Source organism: Prinia subflava, chromosome 1, assembly GCF_021018805.1.
Source record: "Prinia subflava isolate CZ2003 ecotype Zambia chromosome 1, Cam_Psub_1.2, whole genome shotgun sequence".
In the NCBI taxonomy this organism is placed as follows: Eukaryota; Metazoa; Chordata; class Aves; order Passeriformes; family Cisticolidae; genus Prinia; species Prinia subflava.
The window spans coordinates 48,531,945-48,548,323 of record NC_086247.1 but is presented as its reverse complement, the minus strand read 5'-3'; the positions used below and the strand labels follow the sequence as shown (position 1 = coordinate 48,548,323).

At 41.0% G+C, this 16,379-nt stretch overlaps 1 protein-coding gene across 1 annotated transcript in view; it reads left to right on the top strand.

Moving 5' to 3' along the window:
* Positions 1 to 975: 975 nt before the first annotated feature.
* Positions 976 to 16,379, top strand: part of YES1 (YES proto-oncogene 1, Src family tyrosine kinase) — a 49,958-nt gene continuing 34,554 nt past the window's right edge. Inside the window, exon 1 of the mRNA XM_063395798.1 lies at positions 976 to 1,108. The gene's annotated coding sequence lies outside the window, so the exon portion shown is untranslated. The remainder of the gene's footprint in view (positions 1,109 to 16,379) is intronic.

Here is a 16,379-nt window from a genome sequence, read left to right as displayed (position 1 = left end):
TTAACTTTGGCTCTCTAGGTTCATTTTTTTTCTGTTCTTTCGCTCCTTCCTGCAGTCTGCAGTTCTGAAGGCTAGATGCATTTGAACCACCTTTTTCCAAGAAGCCCACCTTGACACAAATCCGATTTGTTTATTTCTCAAAACACGAAACATTGACTTATGGAACCGCGATTAGTGGGAAACCCGCAACGTAGCCTTCCCCGAAGTTAGGGGTCCGTAATTTTCAGGCTCGCTCTCTGCTCGCTGTTTGGCGACAGGTCTGTTCCGTGCCGTCGCCCCGGGCACTCCCGAGCGGCGGGCGCTGCTCCCCGCCGGCCGCCGCAGCGCCCGCACTGCCGCAGGGCCATCTTGCTTCTGTCTGACCCACAGGAAATTAAATGTACCGAGCCTAAGCCGTGGCCCACCTGAAGATGCCTAGGCGAGGAGTTTTAAAAGTTATTTTTGTTCGCTTTTCACGCTCCACGCCGAAGGGCTCCGCTGCCGGAATCTTTCACGTTCAGCTTCTCTGGCAAGAGAGGCTCACACCAGCCCGGCACGGCGGGAAGAGCCGCTCCGCCGGATCTACCCCGAGCAGGGTCGCCGCGACCCAAGGCCGGGAGTAGGCGGCCGCCGCGGGCGAGCGGCGGGCAGGGCGAGCCCCGGCTCCGTCCCCGCCGCCCCCGCGCCGCCCGCACGCCTCCACCATGTTGTTTCGGTGCGCAGCGGCGCGGAGGAGGGACCGCCGCCGCCAGCCCGGCTCCGCGGGGGCCGCCCGGCTCCTCCCCGCGGCCTCCGGTTCGGGCGCGGAGGCGCTGTCCCGGCCGGGAGGCGCGGCGATCCCGGCCCGGAGCGCATGGAGGGAAACACGGTGCGGAGGAGGGGCCGCGGTGCCCACCGGAGATCCCGGCCATAGGGGCGGGGAGTCTCCTCCTCCTCCTCCTCCTCCCGCAGCGAGGCTCCAGCTCCCCGCACGCACCGGAGCGCTCGGCTCCCTCCTCCTCGTCCCTCCTCCCTTCCCCTCCTCCCCGCTTCCCTCCCCGGGTCGCCGCGGCTCCGGGAGGAGCGGGGGGGCCCCCGCTTCCTTCCCTCCCCCCCTCCTTCTCCCACCCGCCACGCCGAGGAGAGGCAGGTGAGGCCCCGGCCGCGTCCCCGCTCCGCCGCCCCACGGGAGCGGCGGCCGCGATGGCGGCGGCGATGGAGGCGCTAGGCCCCGGCCGCCCGCCCCCGGCCTCGCCCCGCCGCCGCGCCCCGGGGGCGGGGGGCGTCCCGCACCCCCGGCCCCTTCTCCTCTGCAGAAACTTTCTCGGCAACTTTCTCCCGGGCCCGAGCCCCTGCCCGCGGGGCCGAGGGGTCGGGCGGGCGGCAGCCGGGCTGGGCGGGCTGCGCGGGGCGGGCTGCGGGCGGTAAGTTTGTGGGGGAGGGCCCTGACCCCCGCTTGGCCCGGTTCCCCCGGCCCCTGCCCGCCGGGCTGCGCGGGGCGGCCGCTCGTCCCCCGGAGGAGGCGGCGTTCGCCGCCCGGGCTGGTGCTCGGCGTGAGCCGCTCCCGGCTCCGCTCCCGGCGCGGGGCCGGAGGATGTAAAGGGGCAAAAATCAGGAGTCGCCTGTAGGTTGGTCTGCGTGGTGTTATCTTCTATTAATTTTTCTTCCCCTCGCCCTGCTGTTCTGGTTTATATCCCATTACAGAGCCTGGGACACGACCGCTTTACTTTTCTGAGTCATTAATTTAAATGTTCAATCATCACACTTCGTCAAGGTTCCATGTCTTCCTTACAGTTAAAAAAAAAAAAATGTGCTGGGCACACACAAGCCCCTGTTCCTGTGGAGTCTACACATAACTTTCTGCTCTGTGTGGACTCGCAGGCTTGATGTGCTTAAAGTTATGCGTTCAGGCCAAGGGCTAGCATGATTCCTTCTCCAATATTCAGTGTTACAAATATGTGAAGTTTATGATATGGTTATTATAGTATATTACTATATGGTGTTCTAGGTGTCTTGTGTGCTTTTGGTTATGGCACTGGGAAAACTAGGACAGAAATGTTTCTGAAGCTCATGTTGTTAAGGTGGGTTCAGGTATACCTGCTGGATTTAACCCTAGGCGGAGACTGGTCATTAATTAAAAATTAGATGTTTGGGTTTACGTAAAGTGGCAGAATGTTCCAAAACCAGTTTTGAAACTTGGAGTGTGTTGATAAAGAAAATGTATTGGTTTTACTTAATAATTCATAGACAGCTGAATGATATTTCAGGTAAATTTTGCAAGTGAAATGGATCTTTAGTCAGGGGAGCCAGATATGAAAGTTTACTTCAGAGTCTTTTTCTTTCCTGTTTGGAAACTAAGCCCTTGAAGAGGGACAAAATTGCCTTATCAGAAGTACCTTTGCAGTACCTCTGTTGGTAGGTAGTACAGTTCAGTCATAACTGTGTTTTTGTAGGGTTCACAGAAGTTAAGAGCATTTCCTTTCCAAACAACAAAACCTTGCATTTCCCTCATATTTCTGATGTATATCTGTAAATTTAGTTATAGGAGGTTCCCACTGAGCATAAGCATAGAGTGGAGACTGTGTGTTTTGCACAGCCAGGGTGTTGTGGTTAATTTTGGGACAAGGTAACGTCTGTGATGGCAACAGAGACAGCATGGGCACTGTGCTTCTGCTGAATTTCAAAGAAAAAGATCAAAGATCCAGTGGTACCAGGTGTGACAGTAGTTAGTAGCAGCAATTGTTAGTAATTAATTATTCCACGTGCTTTGTTAGCTTTCTTTCTTTAACAGGTGCAGCTCAAATAGAACTATAATCTCTGTGTGCCTTCAGTCCCTGTGATAGCTCTTCTGGCTCTTAGAACATTTCGAATAAATTTGGTAGCAGAGGTCCTCCAGGTGAGCAGTTTCTACAAAATTTCTGGAGGTGAGGAAGCGAGGTAGAATGGAGCTTTTAGCCTGCACACCAGAGAGTTCATGGCAGCGCTTACCTCAGGCTGGAAATTCATGAAGGAAATTTGGCCTCCCTGGTTTTGCTGCTTGAAGAGCTGCTCATCCAGTTTTCAATAGTTATTTAATACCTGGACCCCAGTAACATTCTATCTGGAATGAGACTGCTGAGCCCAAGGTAGCTTTAATCTGTGTTTTGTATTATAAAGAGAGATTTTCAAGGAAATATTTGTTACTCAACAACAGTTCTCTGGCTGTAAAACAAATGAGTGGAATGGAAAGTATACTTAAGATGCAGCACTATTTTGAAATAGCTGGAAAAATACTCAATACATTTTTGGTGTGCTGCATACTGTGTAATGGAATTATTAAAAAACTTCACAATTTAGGAGTTTCTATCAATATTCATTCAACGGAGCAAAGAACTATTCTTCTGCACCAAATAAATGCTCTTTATTTTGAGCTTTGCAAACTTCTGCAGCTCCTGAAGAATGAAATCGTCACTCTGTTCGGTCTGATAAATCATGGGTGTCATGTGACAGTGATGTGAAAGTCCTCGGTATGGCACATGTCAGATTATGTGGTCAAAGTTTACTTTATGAACAAACTGGCTGCATAGTTTTGCTTTTCCATATGCGCTACCTGTGGACAAAAGCTATATATTTTCAATAGTTCCTTGTGTTCGAAACATTAGTTAAAAGAAATGTATTCTTTCATCCATGTTCTCTACTTGCAGCCAACTGTTTTGCTGTCTAGTTTGACCACAGTTTAAGTAAGATACCTTGATGTTAATATAAAAATTGGTGTCAGTACTAACACAAAAACGACTTTAGGAGCGTGTTCTTATTCTGCTGTGTCACATCAAGCAGCCGTTTTCAGGTAGGACACCTTCTGTGCATATGTACACAGCCTGTGGTTTCTGTGAAGTCCTGAAAGGTTTCAGGCTTCTAGTACTGAAATTCATGTGCCTGTTGATGGAACAGTTTGATCCATAAGAGAGATCTGCAGTTTCTCCAACTGCTGTAACAAAATGGGTTAGTTTTTGTCTTGGCGGAACCACCTCCAAATACAAGTAGATAACTCCGTTTCAGGATTTATTTTATTTCATTTCTGTTCTCCTTGAGAGTGCCAGTAGGAGGCTGTTTTATAGTCATGGATTTTATAATGTGGCAACCACTATTTTTTATAATTTTTTAAAATACAAACTGCTTTACAATTGCCATATGGGAACTACTTTCAATCACTACAGTCCCTGCCTGCATGGATTCACACCAATGATTAGAGCTGTAGGGCTCCAGTTTGTATCACCAATTGCCAGGTTTTGAAGGTAAACCTGGACAACTTCCCACATGTATGCTGGGTTTAGTAGGGGAAAAGTAATATTGGAAAAATGCTGTCAACTAATTATAGGACAAGTTTAATTTCAGGTTATAAGAGGTCATTCTTGCTGCCTTTTGCACTGCCGGGGGTTTATTCTTGATGGTGCCAGGGCATCAAAACAGAAACTGGCACCAAAGTAAGTTACTGAAATGAGTGGGACTGCACCCTTAGGTAAAGTTAACATGCATGGCTGATTGTAGGAGAGATCAAGATGATAGTAACTTTAATGCTAGAAATTGAGTAAGCAAACACTCTTATTTATGCATGAGTTTTGTTCCCTTTAGATTTAAACACATATTCTTTGAAAATGTAAAGGGCAGCTGGAAATAGGATAGGAAGCGCTCTCTGTTGTCGTTTTGGATAGGCACTGCGTAGAGCACTGGGTTTCCTGCTGTGTCCCGTAAATCAGTGGACCAAAGCCATGCACAGCTGAAATCAAGCCCTTGAGCTGGACTTGTAGCTCGCCCTGGCTTGTATCCGAGCCCCACGGCTCAGTGGGATACTGCTGTAGAGATCATCACTCACTGCATTTAAGGCTGTGTTGACTGTTGTGGCCAAGACTGGGGTTTTGTTTCGATTTTTCTTGAGTGTAGCATTAGGTAATGTTATAGAGGATGGGTTGGGGAATGTTGAGGAAATAAAACCTCAGACTGGAATAATTTCTGGTTTAGCCTTTTGAACATTGTTAGTTGACGAGTAGGGAATTGGATAACTTTTTTTGCTAACCTGGCTGTATTGTATTTTTGGAAGGCAAGGGATTTTATGGTAGTGTGACATGAGACTTTAATAAGTATCAGTATTGACTGCACCTATATCTTAAATGTTTATGCAAATTTTGAATTCTGATGGTGCTACTGAACATCAAATAATTTGTCTTTCGACTTGTCACTTCAGGGAGATGAAAAACTTCTATGGCTTAAGATGTTTCTGTGGATTTCTTCACACTACAAGTCTAGAGAAGTCTGGGAAAAATAAATGTTCTTTAGAAGCGATGAACCCTTTTAGTTGAAATTTTAGGATTATCTAGACCAGGCTTACAAGAGTGAATAACTTTATTTCATTCCATTGGCAGTGAAGTTGAGTAAACACACCCACATAAGTAAATGTTTGTAAATCAGGGCTTTTAACTTTGTTTTGGAGAAACTTTCAGGAGAATTTTGTGGCATGAATTACACATTTAAACTCAGTCTTTGTATTGGAGGAGTTTGATTTAGTTGGGTTAAGTTCCTCTGCACATGCCCGAAGCACTCTAGTGTTGCAAAACTGAGGCAGTAGTAGTGTTTTATTCATGATGTGACTTATGGAGTATAAATGCAGTCAGGCCTTGGGTATGCTTCCCAGGACTGACTGCTCTGTAGAAAAGAAGGGTCACAGTGGAGGATGGTGTTCATGTTCCAAATGTTTGCCCATAGTTCAGGCAAACATTTTGATGGTGCATGCAAACTTAAGAAATAAAATAAAGTATCTGGGCTAAAGGTTTTGAAGTTTTCAACCCTATCTAATGGCCCCACAATTGTAAGAAAAGACAGTGCTTGTGCGACGTATTTAAAGAGTAATTAGAGGGTGCTATGGATCTCTTGTGTATTGCAATTGTATAGCATTATAACTATTACGGCAGTCAGCCAGGAAAGGGAGACTTAAAACAAATTAATAGTGAAGAATCCAGTTTTAATAAGTTACTTTAAGTATGGTTAGATAACAACATTAATATTTATGCTTAAAGTGTGACAAGGAAAAAACAGATCTCAGTTGTTGCTTTTCAAGAACATTTTATTGGAAACTAAAATCATGGCTGACACTGGTAACCACAGAAGAGTAGAAGAAAAACCCTCCAAAGTCTTTCTTTACATGCTCTTCCTGTTTCTGGTTGATTTTTACCAGCTCAGCCTGTTCAACATAAGTACTTTATTTTGCCGGTAATGGTACCCCAAAGTCCCGAAGCTGCACCAAGGACAGCATGGCCACAGACTTTCCTAATTCTTGGGCTGCCTTCCTGAGCATCCAGTATTGCCCAGCATGTCAGATGGTGGGGGCTCATGGTGAACCTCTCGTCTGACTCAGAGATGTTTGGGCTTGATGGACTTCTGGTCTAGTTCATAAAAACTGGCGTCTCATATGCTTAACATATGCCTCACAGATGAACAACGCTTTTAAGGTTTTGGTCTAAGTATGCGCCACTGAAAAAGGAATATAGAATTAATATCTAAAATATTCTTGTTTTTGAAGCGCACGTTTATCTGAAACTAGCGTTTGTTTGCCAAACTTAGGAAAGAAAACATTATCAAAGCTGAATTTGAGGGAAGAAATTTAAAAATAAATACAAAAGTTCTGTATTTCATTGTAAAGTGTTTCAAACAAATCACCAAGATTAGTCATACATCTTTTTAGTGCTCTTGTATCTGCTTTCTTTGCCTTGATTTTGATCTGTTTTTCTGGAGGTCTGCAGTTTGAGATGAAGACCTTACATTACTCATTCCCAAACCAAGGTCTTCAGAAGAATATTAACTGAAAAAATATGTAGTGGTTCAGTTAGAAGTTGATCAGACTTATTCTGTGAGAAACACAGAGTTAAGTGTGACATTTAGGTCTGAAATTTGTGTAAAACAGGGGGGCTCCAAACATCTTAAAAATTACAGACCCACACCAAACCTAGTAGCAAAGTTTGTGTTTTAAAAATCTGTAAAGACATGGTATTTATATTCATGTGGAGACTAAGCAAGGGTGAGATAAAATGGGAGGAAAACTTATGATGATAAAAGCAAGTGGTTTGTGTCCTTCTTCCTTTCTTGAGCTGAAAACAGAACATGCCAGGAGAACATTTTGCAACTTCTAGAGTTTTGGTGATACCTAGGATTTAATGTTTGTGACAAGCTCTGATTGCAGTAGTTCAGTTGAAATACTCCCCATTTCCTTAGAAATGTGAACTTGTAGTGATGATCTGATGAAACTGTGAACGTACTTGGTAATGCATCTTATGAGCTCATAGGTTATCTCTCCTAATAGAAAATCCTGCAATACTTCAGTGACAGGTGAATATGAAAATATGGATTTTTGTCTTCTTTTCCTAATGCAAATTTATGCAAGGCTTAAATAAGTTCTGTAAGGGAAAGACCATTCTCTGCTCTGTGATTGGTAGCCCAGGTGAGTTGTGTATCATTCTTAAAAGAAGACTGTCCCTTACTGAATGGGGACAAAAGACTTGCCGCTTTCTTGATTGTTTGGGGGTTTTTATCCTAAATCTTGATGGAGCTCTCTTTGATGCACATGTTCTTTAACTGAAGCCTACTGAAACAGCAGTTGTTATAAATCTGACCAGAAGTCTTATCTAGGCAAATACCTGTTGTCTTGATTTTTTTTTTCAATCCACTCCATTCAGGATAAATTCTTAATGTCTCCAGTAAAAGTTCTTGAAAGTTTAGTTAGAGGCTAATTTTCAGTGTGGGTTCTTTGAGCAACAGATGGCACTTCTCATTCTGCCTGTTCTAAATAAAAAGTATTCAGGTTTTTTCCAGCAGCAATGTCTTAAAATTTAAGTGTGCTCTCTGGCTTCTGAGACACATGATATTTGGGATTTTTACCAAAGTATGTTCTTTGGTTTTGGGGTTTTTTTGAGATTTCCCTGCCATATATTTTAGAATAGAAGTTGCATTATAGAATGACAAAGCCCTTAAAGCAAAGAGAGGATGAGTTTGTTTAGCCGATACTGGTGTTAAATATTTGTTTAATGGACGATTAAAGGCTATAATAGCATTGGCCACATCAGCTCATCCATACCTAACTGAAAAACATTCGCTGGGGAGAGAAAAAGAGTAGATTGGTCTCACCGTAAACAGCCACAGAGAAATCTGTTTTTATAGTAAAGTTTAATATTCTATTCAGGAACACTTAGAGCACAGAGCAAAATGCTATTCCTTTTGAAAACAATTACTGGTGAAGAAAAGAGAAGGGAAAACAAGGATAATTCCTGCCGATGTTACTGCTAGTCAGTTGGGGAAATTTTCTTGAGTAACATCTGTTTTCTCAAGCCTGAGAAGTAGATATTGTATTAACATTCTGTAGTTGGTGGGGAAAAAAAGGGTTATGTGTTTTTGTTTGGTTTTAAGGGTTTGCTTTGTTGTTGTTGTTTTTTGTGGTTTTAAGTGAAAGAGCAAAATACAAGTACAAAATTTTCAGCTTCAGAACACACAAAATTTAAATACGAATTGTATATGGCTTTAGAGGCTAGGATGCAATAGTAATATGAGTATCTTTTTTTTAACTTTCAAGTACAATACTGTATTTTAAGTACAGCTACACACTTAAAACACAATTCATAAATCACAGTGATTGAGTCTATATAAAGTGATAAGCTTTCAAAATATCTTGCTGAATAATTGCACATTATATAATTTGCTAAAAATATCAATCTTTTTCATTTTAAGAATTATTTCTTAGCTTGTACACTGTAGAAACCGTAAAACTGATTGATTCAGGCTATCATGATGTACGTAAAATGAGACAAGTGTTAGTTTATAGATGAAAAATTATTTCCCTGGAAACGTTTGACTTGTTCATGCATAGTAGGTGTATTTAAATATTCTGGAATTAATTTGCATTGCTTATTAAATCTGGTGCTCTTTGATTACCTACCCTTCCCTTTTGCTTAGGTCTGACATATGATCAGAATACTATTTAAATCTGGTGCATACATGGTGAAATCCTAGCCAAATTAATGCATGACTTACATTAACAAGCATGACACCTTTATTTTATAGTTATCTTAAATTACTATTTTACTTCAGATTTACACTTGGGCTTCTTTGTTCTTTTCCCAAAGAAAGAGGTTGAGCCTTACTAGTTGGTAAAATATATTCACTCTACATATTAGGTTTACACTAATCCTGTTAGCTTTTTGCCAGGGGCATGGATTTTCTATGTGTATATTTAATGTAATAATAAAGTGTCTTAATAATTCTCTTAAGCTATATACATAATTTTTTAAGCAATGAAAGTGCAATTTCTGTGCAAGACATTATTTCTTCCTAGTTTGTGTTCAGTGGCATTTGAATGGAAATTCTGATTGAAATTCATATAAATGATCAGTGTTACATTTTAAAGTACGAGTTAATATGTTGCTTCCTAGATAAGAATATAGAGGGCAATAATTCTAGTGCACACCACATTTTGCTTTAAATCTAAAAGATTTGTTTATAAAAGGGAATATTAGCATTCGTTTGAGAATAAGTTTTAGTCACCACAACCTCTAAGGGATTAGAATGGATAGATCCCATACTTCCAAGATTTTGTTTTCTTTGAAAATAGAAACAAAAAATCTCTCCTCTGTCATTTAATGTTGTCTTTCCTAAAAGTTTCTAAAATTCTAATGAACCGGTATCTAAATAACATTGAGGGGTGGAATATTCTTTACTCTTGCAACAGCTTATGTTACTTTAGATATTTGGGTATTCAAATTCTGATTTCAGGTGGTTATGAATTAGCTCTGCCAGTTTGGTGATTTAAATTTGTTTGAAGTTTTGGTGGCTAACAGCATAGTTTGAATATTTTTTAAAATTCAGTATAGGTTATCCTAAAAGTAAATCTGTGTCTTTGTAGAAATTTCAGTTTAAAAAATTTCCTTCTCCACTTTAATATTTAAAGAAATGTCATCAGAAGGGTAACTTACTATTATAACTATATATGACATGTGGTCAGTCAGCATATGACTTATTTTGGCTTCATAGGTCTGTTGTACTCTATTTTTGCTGTCATACATATAGTTAGAAGTAAGCATTGTTTACTGCTTTATGTGCAGTACACTGTAGCCAGGTAACCTCGTAATTCTTGTGATGGAATCAAATCATATTTAGGCCGAGTAACCTGCAAAAATTTCAGATCTTGTCAATTTATCACGGCTTAAGAAGTTCATGAGGAAACCTTGATTGCTCTGATAGGAAATCGAGAAGTTTGCAAGTGCTACTGCTGCAGGATTTCTACAGCTTGGAAACCACGTCATTAAACTGTTGCTTCTCTTAAAATATTTCCTAGATTTGATGGATTTTTACTTTTCCCTCAAGTTCCCCTGAAACTGAAAGCTAAAGCAGATGCAGATAGTACAGTTTTACAGTCAGAATATCTGAATGGGATCATTCTGTTTAAAAACATTGCCATGTAAAATAACTTCTCACATGCTTTAAACTGAAATGGAAAATAGACTTTTTTTCGTTTTCAAAAGTGTTTTTCAGGGTAGTTTGTTTGTCTGGGGCATTTCTTGCCTAATTAGGAACTAGAAAATCTGAACCTGCTTTTATTCACAGATATTTTAGCGCTGCTATTCTAAGATGTGATCCTTTTTCACACTGAAGTCAAGTGCAGAATTCCCCTTGACTTCAGGGAGAGCTGGATTAGCCTACCACAAAAGGACTAAATCGTCCTCTGGGATAAGTGGAGGCAATTCTATTGAAGTAGACTTCATTAGAGTATAAAATGAAGACAAAAAAATGTTGCCTGCCTTAACAGGCAGTGAAATTGGATCTGCTAGCTCAAACAGCTAGGTTAATTTAGCAGTTGAATCAAAGATTTTTGCCCTTTTTCAATTAGATTGCAGTTATATTAATTCACTGCATTGAGCAGTGAATAACGTGTCACTTAACCTTGACTACAAATATTTTACAGAAACTAGAAACTCTTTTTGAACCTCATTATGGTGTATAAGAATTACCACTAGAAAACAAACACTTGGTAAATGTTAAGCAAACTTTTGAGGAGTTCATCCTTAAATAGACGAAAGAAATTTGTTTAAATTGCTGTTTAAATCTAGGCTTTATATGACAAGTTGTATGAGGTTTGGGGAGCCTTGCTTGTATTTTTAGCCTCAGCTGGCATCCTGAGTGGCTTTGTGTAGTCTTGCTGAGGTGAGAAGTGGGTAATTCATTCAGACTGAAAATTGAACTGGATGTTATCCTCTGTGTTTGCTGGTGGTATCTGGAGTAATTCATTGAGTTCCTCAGTAGACAGTAGAGCCTTTGGCATCTTCCACTAATGCTTTACACAACGGTATCTATTTTGTGTACACAAAGGATGACAAAATAATATTTGACAAATGAACTCAAATGTAGTGATTACTTATGTAATACTCTGCTATACTTCTTGTAAAATGTATCATTTGCAGTCTTGCATATCAAGTTTTTCTTCCAGTGCTTCCGGTATCTTTTGGAATCATGAATTAATTCAGCTGTCTGTGTGATTATTATCACCTAAGCACTTTCTGTATGGGTTTCTTGTCCTTCCTCTTTGAAATTTCACAAGGGGAAGGGGGATGGAAGTATTGTAATCTTCTTAGAATAATTTGAGAACGAGCCCTTAAATGCTGCCCCACATTTCTTTATTAACGTTTCAGAGGTGAAATAAAATCCGCTCCCTAGGAAGCTTCACAGAGCTCTTAGCTGTTTAGCATGCATAGCTCTGGAAAAAACCCTCCACAAATAACTTGCTGCAATATTTAGCTAGTGTTAAGGGGTTAAGTAGTAAACTGAAATTCTCTGAAACACTTGAGATGCTAAATTTACAAAACAAGACACGAGAACTGCTTTAAGATTAGTCATAGTTAGGAAGCTTATTGAAGCACCGGCATCTTCCTGGATACATCCTGTACTTTTGTGTCTCTGCCTGCTTCATCTATTCACCGTCCTAACTGCTTTTTGGTTTTTACAAACTCTTGCTGCAACTTCTTTGTGACTAAGGCACGCTGTCAATCAGTCCAGTCCTCCCCATGCCAGCCAACTGCCCCCTTAATGCAGCAATTCACTTGATGAATAGTGCCCATACTTTAAGGAGACAATTGTCTACCAGAGAGAGTGCCAAGTTGATTTAACTTTGTACGGGTGTGAAAGAGTTTTTAAATGGGTGCTGTCAGCTAGCATTGGCCCAGAGCATCAGCTGCTTTAAAATTGTTATAATCTGATTGGGATTACGTCAAAATTTGTTCAAAATATTTTAGTCAGTCGCTGGGCTGCAGAGAGCATTAGTACCCAAGAAGTGGTTGTCAGACAATTATCCGTGGTCTGTCGGAACTGTAGCGGACGTGTCCTGGCTGCATGTACAACACGGCTTTTAAAATGGACTCCTTTTTGCAGTACATCACTAAATTGGTGGGAGAATACAGGATTGATGTGGTAATCTGCTCTTCCAGTTCCATTTAATGCCACAGCGTGTGTTTGAAACACTTAGTTGGATGTATAACACAATGTAAAACCACAACTGTAGCCTGTCATTACTGAAGTGGCTGCAGAGCTGAGCTACCGTTTAGCCAAGCCAGCTACTTGGATTATCCATTACCTGGAATTGTTTAAAAGTGGACAGAATTTAGGAAAATTGCATCACTTCTTGGCTGACCAAGATTTTTTGATGCATTTTTAGTTTTAGCGGAGGTTGAAAGGATGCTTACCTTCTAGGTACACCATCACTTGAGTGCAGAGGGTTTAGTGCTGTGCTTTCTTCCATTCTTGATAGTGTAAGAATGGGCCTTTCCTAAGCAAAATTTAGGCCCTGATATTCCTTCACCACACTTCTGAAGGGAAGAGAGAGGGTGAAAAAAATTAAGAAAAAAACATGCAGAGAAGATGCTCCCTGAAATTTCTCATGTTTCTTTTTCAGGGAGGCCAGGAAATCTGAGAAAATAAGTTATTTCTGTCAAGAGCCTGACAAAATATGGTTATTATCCTAAATGTGTAGAAAGGAAGCTGTTAACAAAACACTCAGTTTAAAGGAGAGAAAATTTCTTACAGGCACGGTAGTAAGTAGTGAGTATATTTGGGGGCAGGGAGGAGGGTGTTTTCTTTGTTTCTCTGAGGTCATTAGGCCATTACAGCTGCAACAACATTGCTACTAGCTTACATACATTTTGGAGAAAAAAAGAAGCATTGTTATTTCAGTGCCCGGCTGGAATAAGTAGTTTGTTAAACAGTGTTGTGAGATTGTTAGTTGTTTCAGGGACATCTCCATTGGTCGATGTGCAACTATTAGTAAGTGAATTGTAGACATCAAAAGAAAAAAATCAAAACAAAAGCTTAGATTGGAGAAGATTAAGAAAAAGATTAAGAATAACTTTCAAATATGAAAGACAAGATGTTGATTTGGATCTGTCAGCATAGTATGGCGAAGAAATCATGTTTAACCACCTTGCGTGATGAGATTGAGGCTGGGTAGATGAGAGGAGCAGCAAGCATTGTTTATCTTGACTTCAGTGAGGCTTTCGGCATGGTCTCCCATAGCATCCTTATAAACAAACAGATGAAGTGCATGCCAGGTGGGTGAACAGTGAAAACGACTGGAAACTGTCTGACCTGGTGGGCTCAGAGGGTTGGCATCAGTGGCACGTCGTCACAAGTGGCTCAAAAGCTGGTGGCCAGTCACTAGCAGTGCACCCTGGGACTCAATGCCAGGGACAGTCCTGTTTAACACCTTTGTTACTGACCTGGGGGCCACACAAGCTTGCAGGAGGAGCTGCTATCCAGAGGGACATTGTCACAGGAATTGTCTGATGGGAATCTCCAGCAATTCAGTAAAGGGAAATTCAGTGATCCTGGGGAGGAATAACTCTAGGCTGCAGTATATTGTAGGTAGGGTCCAATCAGCTGAAAAGAAAGTGCAGAAAAGGACCTGGGGGGTCCTAGTGGGAAAGATGTATGTGAGTCATAAATGTGCACTTGCAACAAAGGTGGCCAGAAGTGTTCTGGATGCATTAGGAAAAGTTACCAGCAGATCAAAGTGGTGATCCTGTCCCCCTGCTCACCACTGGTAAGGCCGTGCTTCGAGTGCTGTGTGCTTCTGGGCTCCCCAGTACAACACAGGCATGGACATACTGGCGTGAGTCCAACAAAGGGCCACTAAGATGACTAAGGGTCTGAAGAATTTCTCTTATGAGGAGAAGCTGAGAAAGCTAGGATTGCTCAGCCTGGAGAAAAGAATGCTTGGGGGCACCCTATGTATGCAAATGACCTAATGAGGTGGAATAAATAGGATAGAGTCAGGCTGCTCTCGATAGCATGAAGTAATGGGCACAAGTTGTAATACAGGACATTCCATTTAAACATCAGAAAAAAGAGAGGTTTTTTTATGTTAAGGGTGATAGATCGCTGGAACAGGTGGTCCAAAAAATGTTGTGGATTCTCCATCCTTGGCAATAACTCAAAAACCAGCTGGACACAGCCCTGAGCAACTTGCTGTCATTGACATGCTTTGAGCAGGGGGGTTGGGGTAGGCATCCTCCAGATGTCCCTTCCAGATTCAGCTGTTCTGTGATTTTCATTAAATTATTTACGAAGGACAAACCAATAATGGCAGTTGAAAAGAAACAAAATACAGGTGTTGAAAGGCAGAATATTTTTGTTTTTATTCACGGACAAGTTTGTTTGTTTTATTCCTCCCAGCTTTCTTATGACAGCTTGGGAAGAGGGGAGGGAACTCTGAACTGCATTGTTCTCTTGAGTGTCTTAGCTCTCTGCTATTAATATCAAGGCTGTGTATGGCTTTATTGTCAGCTGTGTCCTCTCATTCCTGCAGAAGCAGCAGTGAGGATACTGTTAACTTTCCTGCTGCCCAGAAGACTGAGCAGCACCAGAGGCTTTGAGACAAGGAAAAGTTTTCATCTCATATTTGGAAAGATGTTTTTTCAACATCTGTAATTAGGGTAATTTTTTTTTTCTTCTTAATGCTGTAAAAACTTAGGATGTGAACACTATACTTACTCCAATGGTGTTTTTACCAATCTTGATAGTGTTGGTTTTTATTTTCTCCATTCGTTTGATTTAAACACACTGAATTGATGAATCCATGCTGCTCTTCTGTTGGTATTAGTACTACAAGCTTCTGTTAGACTGATGCAAAATACGGAGGTGAAAAAAGGAGCTGAAACAGTTGCATATGGATTTAAACACACTGTTATGTGTAACTGTAACATCCTACCAGTAGATATACGGTCACAATGAACCTAGCATTTAAGCTTGCACCACAGAAAAGCACTTGATCAGTTTGTAAGACTGATTTTCAATGTTTTGTCTTTTCATATGTGAGTTAAAAGAGATGAAAGTTGTCACTAGAAGAGAAATTACGTGAATTTCAACCTGAAACTTAGATGACACTTGAAAACTTTGTGTTGTAAACTTCAGCTTCACGTTGGTGAGCCTTAAAATACTTGTCTACGTTGTTTTAGTGGTTATCTCAAGTTGCCTGTTTGTTGGTTGTAATTTCCACAAAAGTTCTCAATTCCGGAAAGATGTTAAAAATTTTACTTCTCTTTGAATGCTGTCTCATTTGCAAATGAATAACTATGTCTTTACAAGCTCATTTGTGTTTTCTGGTAATTAGGACAGCTATTACATAGTTGAATGGCTACTGCTATGCAGGAGCATATATTTATGGAACTATTATTTACAAACTGGAAAGATAAGAGAGACTTTGTGATGCAAATAAATGTTTGTAGTATTACTGTTACATACATTTTTATCATGTACTGATCTTCCTAAAGATAATGCTTAAACCTGTGGAAATAATGAAAACCACTTTCGAGATGCCTGCTTTGCACTTTAGAAGTACAGCTTTCCAAACATCAAGCAAGCAAAGATCATTGTACTGGAGACAGTAAGCAACAAATACAACACCTAGCCAAGATATAAATTAGTGTGCGTGTGATCTATAGTGCCCTAATCTGTATGTGACACTATTTTTAAAAAAAGCCTTCAGGACAGATCTGGGGAACTACAGATTACTAAGCCTGACATCTGTTCCAAGTAAATCAGTCAAAATAATAATAATGAAAATAACACGGGTAAACATGATGTATTGAAGAAGAGTTAGAAGCCTGCTGTGAGGGGTTGTCATGTTTTGCAAACTCACTGGAGGCTTTTTGAAGGCATGTACATGGATAAGCAAGATCTGACGGAAGCAGTTTCCTTGGATGTCCAGCAAGCATTTGACAAGGACCATCACCAAAGAATTTTGAAGAAACCAAGGACAGCTGGAAAGGATTTTATGTGGTTCAATTAATGACTAAAATATAAGAGGAAGAGTTGGAGTAAATAGAGAGGGGCTCCAGGTAACAATTCTCCAGGGTTATGTG